Raw genomic sequence first — 10,871 nt, 5'->3', positions numbered from 1 at the left:
GGACAGATCTATAATTGTGGCATTAAGGTAGCCAAGACTGACTCGTGTCTTTCCATGTCAGTTCCTATTTACACCAGTTATTTTTTCTGCAACCACACAACTGCGTTGTGCTACTCTGATTAGTGACTTCAAAGTAAATGTATACTGTAATGAATCTCAAAGGTATACTCACCATAATTTTAAATAAAGACAAACCAACCTTATTTTTTACTGGAGCTGGATAGGACAACTACTGCAAAAGAGAGAAGGTTCTGTCCAGCTCAAACCAACAATGGCTTGGAAACAAATCAGTTTATTGCATCTGGAGAATGCATTATTATATTATTGGAGAATTTGCAGCCAATACATATGGAATCCTTCACGGGGCACATCACTTTCCCATCAGTCTTTTCCAATGAGTGACAGAATGCATTTCCTTTAGCCTTTACTACAATTGCATAAAATACAATATTACAGACTTGATGTGTATTCACATTCAGCAGTAAGATCCTGTTACATGCAGTGGGATCAGTAATTTTCTATGTAGCCTGCAGCTACTAATGTATTCATGGAGACTGAGTGGTTTGCATCTTTTGGCAAATACAGAGCAGCTCACGCTTTGAAATGTGCACTGAGACACTGACATGTGGCATAAGATGTGATGAACTCACATAACCTTGCAAAAAACTCACGATTCATGCGAGCCTTCTTCAGTTTACCCGCAGATAAGCCCTAGCGCTAACCCACCACCGCTTTGATGGTATGATTGATGCAATGCTGATTTATTATACAGGAATACAAAAGTGGTGGTCTTCCCATTCGTGTCAGCAACATTCCCTGGCTGTAGCTGTGGCTAAACCATCCAAGACACGCATGCACACGTATGCCACTTCTAGTTAAGCAAGTAGGATCACACACACACGTTGAGATGACCAGAAGTGAATCCAATTACTTATCCGACAAAAAAAAAAAACAACTTGCAAGAAACAATACTGAAAGTGATGCCTGTGCTCTGCAGACTCCTAAGGTGCATGTAGTGGATTTAATTCTCTCATAGTGGCATGTTGTATCGTGCAACAGACTAATGCACCGAGGGCAGATTAGTGTTTGACCAAGCTCTGATACCTTTACATACAAAAAAAGAGAGATGGCACAACAATGCAGCTAGGGTAAAAAATGGCAAAGAGAGTGGCAAGTGCAAGATCGAAATGGAGATGTAATTGTAATTGGTACTGAACCTCCCAGCTGACACGTGATAAGAGCCTGTGATGTGGGGTAGCTGTGCCTAGAGAGAACATCATTGTGGCTTATTTTGAAGATATGGGCCTCGCAGAAACAAAAGGAGCCCTGTAAAATGCAAATTACCCCCTTAATTTCCTCGAAAGTCTACAGATCTATATGTGCGCTCGAGAGCATGCTTGGTGTGATAAATCCTGAGGGCATCGCAGTGAATGTGGTGAATTCTGGAACTGGTGCATATTCATAATAAGAAAAAGAGAGGAAAGATGTTTTGTATGTGGATGTAGAAAGAGTCCAATAAGTATGACCTTTACCATTGCCTTTTACTCCACAGATCATTCCTTTAATTGACGAAGAGGCTTTTTATGTGACTGCTACACACTTCTGGCAAAAGTCTATCTTCATCTCACTGCAGTTAGCGTGTAATGCGCCTGCTTCAGCACTTGCCTTGCCACTACAAGATCATTAAACTGCCATGCCATTCATCATTTCTGATTCACTCCTTGGGTGGAGCAAAAAAAAAAAAAAACGGTATGATACATACCAAAGTCTCCCCTCTCTGTGCTTAATACGCACCCATTTCAATGTCAAGCTCAGCTTAAAATGAGATGGGAGATGAATGGGCCTGATGTAAATAAGAACCAAGTGTGGATATTTCTCCTTACCTTGTGCTCAGCCTGCCATGCTCAGACTAATGGGTTATCAATCTTATAGCAAATGACATAAAAATGTAGATTCACACCATTTGTGTGGTGTGCAGTGGCGGCGTTTCATATTAACGCATTAGCATGAGTCAGGGCTGAAAAAGGCCCATTTGGCCCACTGTTACACTTATATCAAGAGGAGAAGTAGATGTGGACTCTGTTATCTCACCCTTTCCAGCTTCAATCTTCAAGCCCCATTTTCATTTTTTTCTTTCATTGCAATCATTGAACTGCAGCCTGTTTTTGCCACATTGCTGCTGTTTTAGGCATCAACGTTAAGAGCGTGCTTTCAGCCCTGCCAATCAGAAGAAATGTAAGGCAACAGTCACGCCTGTTGTCAGGACTCTTTAACAGAAGTAATATACAGTCCCGATTAAAAGTTTAAGACCACTTGAAAAATAGCAAAAAAAATCATAGTTTGCTAGTTTCCAAGTAAAGCTTCAACAAGAAGAAATGGGAGTCAGACAAAACATTTTTTGAGCATGCAGTTTATTGAAAACAACACTTAAACTGGAACAGGTTGAAACTGAAACTTTTGATCGAGACTGTATTAACATCTAACTCAGTCTCAGCTCAGCTGGTTTCATTTTCTGGATATTTGCCAGAAAAATGATGGAGACAGCTTTTAATAGCAGCAAAAAGTACATCATATAGCAAGGACCAGTAGTTTACAAGTTTTAGGACACTAAAACCACTGTGCCGCTGCTCAGGTGTGCCGTGAGAAATAATCAGGTGTGCCGTGGAAGATTATCTGGTTCCACTTGATTAGTATTCTAAGTGGTCGGCATGAGAAACGGGCAGAAAAATTACATTCTCTTCCACTTTTTCTATATTCTTGTGTGTTCAACGGGAAAGTATTGATTGCTGCATCCAATCACACAGCACAATGTAGGCATTGTGAAAAAAGTAGTGATAATTTGTATGTATATTACATATAAGTGATTGAACATGATCACTACCGCTTATCACGTCCAATATGGCGGAGAGCAACGAGCACATGACGTCACAAGCAAAACCTCTACAGTGGCAGCAGCTGACTCACAAAGGAGTGAGGTACACTAGTGTCGGCCTAAAGTCAAACAACATGTTTGTACTCAACTGCTCCATGTTGACAATGTGTAGCATTGTGAGAGACTCAAATGGAAACGCACACTGTGCTAACTTTCTCTGAACCTCCAAAAGTCAAAATAGAGACATACTGAATGAGGCAATAAAAGATCTGTCAAGTGCCAACAAGGTACCTGTGTACTTGTACAAATGTGGGTTACTGGATCAGCTGTGAGACAGGTTGGTATTATCGAACAGACTAGACACTCGACTAGAGGCTCTATCTATTAGGCAATCCATTCTTCAAAATTTCTTACTGTGTGAATCCAAGGTCACTTCAGGGTAAATTCAGCCAATCCTGTCATTTTATTCATTATACTTTCATAATAGGACTGATGAAAAATTGGCTTCTTGATCATTTTCATATAAGAACCATGTCTGCGCTCTACTTCACCTTAAGCATTCATATTACATGTTCTAACTGGCCAGAAACTTTAAATTAGGAATCAGCTCCCCAAAAATTCCACTAGTTTTAATCCAGTTAGAAGGGCTGGCAATGTCCTTTCTTTTTTTTTATCTTCTTACAATGCCAATTGTAGGAGCATTTAAAGCTCTTCTTGATGCAAAAATGTTGCACAATATAATGTATGTTAAATAAGCTCCTATAAAACAGAACATTTTTTCCACACTTCAGCACCCACAAACATCACAGATTGAACCTTCAGTTGATGTCCCACACACACAGTTCTGCAATTTCACGTCTATTATAAGCCGAAATGTCTGCAAATTGCCCTTACTTCTACAATACTAACACCATTTTTCACACAGATTAGTCCCCGCCCCCCAATCTAAATTTCTAACCTGTGTTCTGACCACTGCACCAAAAAGTCAAAGAAGGATGTCCAGCTGACAGTCACGTTACAGCTACAACCTCAGAAGTCAAAGTTTTTTTCAGTCAAGACCTGACGTTCAATTCAATTCAGTTTTATTTCTATAGTGTCAACTCACAGCCACAGTTAACTCAAGGCGTTTATATTGTAAGGTAAAGTCTGAAGAGTTTTAGGGCAAAAAAATCAGACAACCCTGTGTAGGCAATCAATCGGCATCAATCGGGAAGGAACAAGAAGGTATCAGATAAAGATGATTTGCTTCTTTTTTTTGTTCAGCTGATCTCCAGGCTTTTCAAAAATTTGGATCTCCTTTTGTCACACCAGGGCTCCCATAAAATTAGCCCACGGGCTAAAGACAAACCATTGGATTCTAGATAAGGCCTTCGGTTCCTTGATTCCTTTATATATAAAAGTATAATATTGATGACCATTACTGTGGACATATACACACAACAACCTTCCAATCCTTCACTGGAGAATTTATCCACAGCTCATAGCTGCAGAGACACAAACCTACATCTCTCACGAGAAGTTCATCCAGTATCCTCAAAGAGCAGCTCCACAGGCCGTCAGTGCCACGAGGCTCTCTGCCTTGAACAGTCAGTGGTGACAAATAATCTCTCTCCTACCCTACCTCTGCTTTTTGTCTCTTATTATTCCCTATTCCCCATGCCTTCCTCCTCTCTACAAAACAGTAAAAGCAGCAGTTTGTTTTTTGCTCTTTCTCACCTCTGTGTTTTGATTACACGCCACTTTAGTCTTTTCTCCTCCTCTTTTCAACAGTCTTTAATTCTTGAGTCTTTGCTATTGTCAAATGTGCTTTGCGGTGGATTTACTTTGAGCATCCGCAAGTAGTTTCTACACAGAAAAGACTCATGAGTTAACCCAGATTCACTGTAACTCAGATGACAACTGCATGACAGGGAAGAAGGAAACTCGGAAACTGATTAGTCAGTTTTCAAGAAGAAAAAAATCTCAATCCCAAAGTAAAATCTGATGACATACCTTCAGGTACTTCTTAAGGTCCAATTAATCACATGAGTCTCCGTCCAAAAATGACAATGGAGCTAATCGATGCTGATGGGAGAGCATGTCCCTGCTCTCTATCAGGGGCCTTTAAACCCCCATCTGCCGCGGTTAGACCTAATTTAATCTGACACTTTAAATGAAATATCTTAAGCCGTCATTGATCTTGGTGAAACGCTACCCTCGTGATCCCACACAGACACAACCCAAGGGCACAAAAAAGAAGTTGTAAAATGAAAGCTTTGACATGAAAGAGAAGGAAGAGATGAGGGAAGGGAAATGAGGAAAGATCGAAGGAGACGGGAGAAGGGAAGGAAAGCTATTACTTCTATGCGGCAGGAAGCATACTTAGAGAAAGAAAGCTAAAAAAGAGTGAAGAAGAAAAGATTAAAATATGATGAAAGTCGTGCAGGAAGCTGGAATTAGCTGATGATAAGAGTGACAGTCATAATGGAGAGCTGAACAGAAGGACCAAAGCAGGAGACAGGGGTTGAGTCCCCAGGGTTCACTGCTGCCCCTAACACACAGCATCAATGAACCAAACCAGCCCGACATGTTCCTGTTCCACATCTCAGCACCTCAAACCACCCTGGTGCTCATCTCCTTCTCATTTTAAACATGCACTTAAAATGCAGACACAGATGTAAAACGCATGGCTTCATTCCACCGGAGAACATATAAAATTATTATTACTTTTTTTGTGGTCCCAGCACCATGTGAGCTTCAAACCTTTGTCTCTTTTAACTCATTTTACAGAAACCATTTTTCCAAATATTAAAAGTTCTCTAAACAGGAATGATGTACACTAAATTTCCAGATTCTGAATCTGGCCAGATATCTAAACTTGGTTTTCAGTACTCTGACCAACTGGATGGAAACATTTCAGTCATCAAAAAATGGTCTTGAGGTTCAATATCCATCCTTATTACTTGGACAGAAACACCTGGAAGTGGTTTGGTTAGAGAGTGGATTCATTGCAAACAGAAAGCAGAAAACTAACCAAAAATGTCAGAGACGAAAAGACAAAAGGCAGCGCGAGAGGCAAACACAACTCAGTTCAACGAGCAGCTCCAGTGATGTTTATAGCCAAGACCACATCTAAATGGGGTTGAGACAAAGACAGAAACCAGAGCAAATAAAATCTGATACAAAACCAACAAAGCCACTAAAAAGAGTTTGTGTCTTTCCAAATGTAAAAACATGGTATTGCTGTGTTGTGTTATTGTGTTCCAACAAGGAGAAATTTACCAAACATGGTTAAATAATCAAATGGAGTCATGTTAGTTACTTGGATAAAAGTTTGGATCCAGCGTGAATGAATGGAGTAATGCCCATCAGCGGTTTTCAGAATCATTCAAAAGGAAATGATACTTCTAGGTTTAAGCTTCCACTGCATGACAGCACACGACAGATAGCGATGAGCGCATATACTGAGTTTCAGCAGTTATCTGATTACCTCATTAAACAAGCTGTGTTCCAGTTATTTATTTGCTGGTTTCAACTTCCTCCCTTCTCTTTGTCAAAAAGAAGAAGCTGTTTTCAGCTGCTCCCTTATTCACAGAGATCACCACAGGAGGTACCCCTGCATGTTTGATTTGGCAGATCTCTTACACCAGATGCCCTTCTTGATACAACCCCAAATGGATTGGTGGCTCCTCCTGGCATCAAACCAGAGATCTTTTACATGTCAGGCAAATGTGTAGACCACTAACTATATGCTGCTTTTCTTTCTCATACAAAGCAAAAAGGCTAAAAAAGAGTGGTACAGTGGTTAGTACTGCTGCCTCACAGCAAGCAAGTGCCTGGGTTCAAATCCCCCATGTGAACAGTGTAGAGTTATGATGTTGTGACTGTGAGGATTCTCTCTGGGTACTTCTTGACAGACTGGTGACCCGTCCAGGGTGTACCCTGCATCTTGCCCTATGGCATCTGGTATAGGGACCAGCCCCCATCCTGTATTATAGGGGAGGGGTGCTGTCCATTGTCTAAATGGATAACAATTATTGCTTGTAGTGACCATTCCAAATAACCAAAAGGACAGATATTCCCAAACACCACTGGCCTTTGGCAACCAGAGTCTGTGGGCTCTTCTTTAGAGCAGGATTCACCAGAGTTAAGGATTTCTCTTGAGCTAATAAAAACGCTTACTTATGCAGCCCCATTCACCCTACCAGACTCTATCTAGCCCCAACATGACTGCAGCGTCCTGACACGACCTCACGCCTGCCTACTGAGTTGATAGTGAACAAGACGCAGACAAATCTGTCTGCTAAGGTTATTAGTATTCCCAAGGGAAGAAATCCTTACCCCTCTCAATTCTGCAGCTTCTGGTTGAACGAGGGGGGGGGGGGTTTAAAGGCCATCAGCGGGCTCACAGCCAGTTCAGGCCTCACAGCGCTCCTGTGGGATGCGGATACCAGATGCCGCAGCATCTCACTTGTTACACAATCAAGGAAATAATTGGTGCGTCTGACTTGGGTGTGTAATTCAATTAGGGCAATAAAGAAGCTGTTATTATTCGCTGGAACAAACACAGAGTCTCGCATGGCAAGAGGTGCGGTTTATGGTAACACATGAAATGTAGATGATTAGGGAGTTCATCCATGGACAGCTTTTAGGAAAAACTGGACTTAACAAAGCTTAAACAATGATAATAAATCAGTTTTAGTTTACTGTCACTTTGTGAACACTTTAGTGTCTGTGTCATCATTCTGCTGCTATACAAGTATCTTGGATTTTCTATATTTATATACTATCCACTTTAGGATTTACTATGATTGCTATAGATTTTCTTCATAAGAGAAAAAAATGCCCCAATTGGTTTCTTATCAGGCGACTCTTTACAGCCTTGCACAGACAAAAATCAATGCTGCAACCTAGTGAATCTGTTCAGCAATCTATTATTAAAAATGTTCCAGGAATTCATGAGTCCAGGCTGTGAGGGATACTAAACAGATTAGGATGAGTCCAAATTCCCGTCTGCGTCTCATGAAAGCAAACATCATGGCTCCTCCTAAAGTGAGGTTTCGATAACGTGAACGACAAAACCTAGAGCATCTTGAGCTGACAGACATCTTGCAGACATCATAAAAGGAAAAGGACAAAAGTCCAAGAGTGCATGTCTGCAGCTGCTTCACATAAAGTTTGTCACTGCCCCCCCCCCCCCCCCCCCCCCCGCGAAAAAACCCCTGAATGATTCCTTGTGGAAGGTAAAGATCCCGTGGCTCAGCTGGCACCAGCTCTTCAGCAGCTCTTTGATGGTGATGAAACTGATTTGAATGCCAGCGGATGGCATGAATCCGAGGAATACTGTTCAAATCGAAAGTTATATTAAGCTAACCAAAGGAAAATAGGCTATCCATGCTTGCCTCATGATCATCGCCAAATGCACGCAGTTTGAGCAACATCTGCTCCGTCTGTCATGATGCTTTCAACCATCGCTGCTTGATCATTACTCCCCGAACTGCTACATCAACCTCGCCTTGTTGATCTTCCAGCACCTTGCAAAAGTGTTTCATGTATTTACACCCATGGCAGACACACTCATTTAGAAGCAGGTGCAGTCAGGAACGATCCACACTGTGCATCATCTTTTGTTCATTCCCACAAGCCACACATTCCCACGCCCAACAACCCAGCAACACATCACCAAGTCGTAAAATGAGGCGTTTCTCTTTCAAACTGATTGCAAATTGTCTTACCTGATGCAGCTACTAAAGAACGGAGGTTTCCTTTATTTTTAATCGCAGCTCTTCAATCACACGAGAAAACCAAGACGGCTTTTAAGAAGAGGAAACTGCTGGTTTGGATCTCCTAGAGGATGTTTCTGGAGAGGACAGATCGGTTCCCAGCTCGGGTGTCTGCGGGAGAAAAAATGCTCTGTTCAGACTGAGAGAAGGCAGCAGGCTGCACACCTCTGAGCGCCAAGCCCGTTTAAGCGCTCAATGGGTGGGTGTAGCTGCTAAGAGGGACACGAGGTGGCGGTGTTGCACCCCAAATGGCAGTCTGTAGTCGCCTGTGGAGGTGGCTCTTTCTGCAACCTACTGTGGCATCTGTGAACCAGCAACAAGGGATATGAAATGTAGTCTGCCATGCAAAAAGGACTTTTATTGCAGAATCAACAGGTTGCATGTTGCTTATATGAAGTGATGCAAATCTCAAGCACAACTAACCTTATTAAATTTGTGTTTTACTTTCTATTGTGATCACAAAAGACCTAAGGAGGGAGATGTTTGTGTTACAAATGTCTCTGAGAGTACAGTATTTTATTTTACCATCATTATTTCTTCAACCTTCATTTTCTTCAGTTTGAGAGAAGGCGTTAACTAAAATTCCATTTTTAGACAGAGTTGTGTGTGAGTTGTAGGTAAGGTTCAAATGTTGATACAGGTAACCATGGCTATAATCACAGCCACACAAAAGGTATTTGTGGTGATATTCTTGTCAACAAATCATTGAGTTGATAGCTCACTGTCACTGTTATTATTTCTCCTTAGAGCCGGGCGATCGTGGCTCAAGAGTTGGGAGTTTGCCTTGTAATCGGAAGGTTGCCAGTTCGAGCCCCGGCTCAGACAGTCTCGGTTGTTGTGTCCTTGGGCAAGACACTTCACCCGTTGCCTACTGGTGGTGGTCAGAGGGCCCGGTGGCGCCAGTGTCCGGCAGCCTCGCCTCTGTCAGTGCGCCCCAGGGTGGCTGTGGCTACAATGTAGCTGCCATCACCAGTGTGTCAATGTGTGTGTGAATGGGTGGATGACTGGATATGTAAAGCGCTTTGGGGTCCTTAGGGACTAGTAAAGCGCTATACAAATACAGGCCATTTACCATCCCTACCTTACTTTCCTTCCTCAATGAAATTGTTGTTGCTTTTTACACCAACACATATATTTATCATTAATGTCTTCCAGGAGGGTTAGAACACATACAAACATGCTGGTATTGGTGGCTTGTACAAGTTGTCTTGGAACTGGTTGTGAAACCACAGGTGAAGGAGTTGAGGGTGGTGGTAGCTGAACAAATGGATGAGTGACGTTCTGGTGGGGAGTTTCACTTGAATGTCTATTCTCCATTGCTGATGGTGATGAGGTCTCTGGCTGTTCTGCAGCGTTGTCCCAGTCCTCATCCGAGCTTAACTGGATCATCCATCCATCCATCCATTCATTCGCTTCCGCTTATCCTTTTCAGGGTCGCGGGGGGCGCTGGAGCCTATCCCAGCTGTCATAGGGCGAAAGGCGGGGTACACCCTGGACAGGTCGCCAGTCTGTCGCAGGGCTAACACACAAGGACAGACAACCATTCACACTCACATTCACACCTAGTGACAATTTGGATTAATCAATTAACCTATCCCCACAAGCTGCATGTCTTTCTAGTTAGAGAAATTTAAGAGGCTTATCCCTCAAAACTGTAAATACAAAAAAGTTGCACAAAATAGTTTCCCACCACAGGAAATTTATTTTGAGTGTCTTCATAGTTTTATTTTTGAAATACACCAATTTTTATATACTGCAGGAAAAACGAAAATAAATACTATACTGAAAGTTTGCAAAAAAGCAGCATATGCATCAAAATAAACTATTTCCAGCAGTGCAGTATGAGTCCTAAGCATCCCAGAAACGACACCGAAAGTCATAAAGTCAAAGATAACTTTTAAAAACACCAGTATAAGCTCATGGGGCCCTGATGGTAAAAAAAAACCAAAAACTACATTTCCGCGAAAATGACATCACTTCTTTTATTTTATCTATTTTATTATCAAAAACAGCAACTTTTGTGGAGCTCACCTTCCACTACTTCATTGCACTGAGGAGAGACTGTAGCATTCGACTGTGGATCCTCTGAGTCTCCTTAATGTCTTCCAGGAGGGTTAGAACACGTACAAACATGCTGGTATTGGTGGCTTGTACAAGTTGTCTTGGAACTGGTTGTGAAACCACAGGTGAAGGAGTTGAGGGTGGTGGTGCTGGAGCCAATCCCAGCTGTCATAGGG

The 10,871-nt window shown here is 42.0% G+C and overlaps 1 protein-coding gene across 1 annotated transcript in view; it reads right to left on the bottom strand.

Annotated features, from left to right (window-relative positions):
• nav3 (neuron navigator 3) overlaps nucleotides 1-8,721 on the bottom strand; it is a 408,804-nt gene extending 400,083 nt beyond the window's left edge. The window contains exon 1 of the mRNA XM_012915615.4: nucleotides 8,587-8,721. The gene's annotated coding sequence lies outside the window, so the exon portion shown is untranslated. The remainder of the gene's footprint in view (nucleotides 1-8,586) is intronic.
• Between the last annotated feature and the right edge of the window lie 2,150 nt (nucleotides 8,722-10,871).

Source organism: Maylandia zebra, linkage group LG17, assembly GCF_041146795.1.
Source record: "Maylandia zebra isolate NMK-2024a linkage group LG17, Mzebra_GT3a, whole genome shotgun sequence".
NCBI lineage: Eukaryota > Metazoa > Chordata > Actinopteri > Cichliformes > Cichlidae > Maylandia > Maylandia zebra.
Note: the sequence above shows the minus strand (reverse complement) of the source record. Positions and strands in the feature narration are given on the sequence as shown.